Genomic DNA, 1,154 nt, shown 5'->3' on the forward strand with positions numbered 1-1,154 from the left:
TGGTATGTATGGCTATGATGACCATTGGTACATATCAAGCAGTGTGTTAGCTCAGCTTTCCAAAATGATGTGGAAAAATCTACTGTGTCTGGGGAGAAATTACCATATCGAGTGCACAGACAAAAGAACTTCCAATATTTCATAAACTCTCAATTATTAATTTTATCACATATAGACACGCAACAGAGGTTGCCCTAGTGGTGGAGGTTCCAGTGACGAGGCAGACACTTTGATACGGTGCAAACTCAGAATGAGGGTGTTTATTTACGGCGGCGGGGTGATGCCAGCGGAAAACTGTACACATCCCAGCAACTTTGAGAAAAAAAATTTTATATCAGAGTTGTGCCTGTTGTTCACACGCGTGTCTGCCCTCTCATTGGCTAGAATGGTCCCACCTGATCTTGCCTCCTCCCAGCTGCCTTCCATTTTTGAAGACTTTTCTTTTCATTGTTAGAGCGGCCACTTGAGTATCTGGTCGATTATAATGGATAACCTCCCGTCGCAGCAGGAGGCTACGTTTGCAAACAATTCTTTAACTTTACATAGCGATTACCGAAACCTCACTTGAATAGTGACATTGATAACAAAAATGCATGATAAGACACGGTAAATGCAGTGCGACAAACGGTCGGCGCCAAAACCAAATGAACTGCCGGCGAACTCTCCACCTGCGTTTCTCTCTTTTCCAGGCTACATCAGCAACACCGAAGGACAAGGCATCACACACATATTATATTCAATAAAGGGATGTGCATTTCATGAACCCATAAACCGTTTCCATGTGTGGTTGTTTAATATGTAAACACACACACCGCAGATTGTCAACATCAATGTGTGTCTGTGCAGATGTGACAGGAATCAAGGAAACGGTGACGGCACCAGCTGGAAATTCATGGCCATTTCGCAATGAAAGTGGCAATAACAATTTACCAAAACCCCCTTGTACAATTCTGCTGAGGTTTGCAGAGGAAAGGAAGGACAGATGTGTTCGTGAAAATGCCCCTACGCCTCTGTGGTTGTGCCATTGCAACCAGGCACATGTAAATGTGTTCAACTTTAAACCTAGAGAAAATCGGTCTTTTGAATTAATACTGCTATGGATCTGCTGGAGGCCCTGTGATGATGGAGTGCAGTAATGGAGTGCAGTAATGGAG

Source organism: Salvelinus namaycush, unplaced genomic scaffold, assembly GCF_016432855.1.
Source record: "Salvelinus namaycush isolate Seneca unplaced genomic scaffold, SaNama_1.0 Scaffold1946, whole genome shotgun sequence".
NCBI classification, from domain to species: domain Eukaryota; kingdom Metazoa; phylum Chordata; class Actinopteri; order Salmoniformes; family Salmonidae; genus Salvelinus; species Salvelinus namaycush.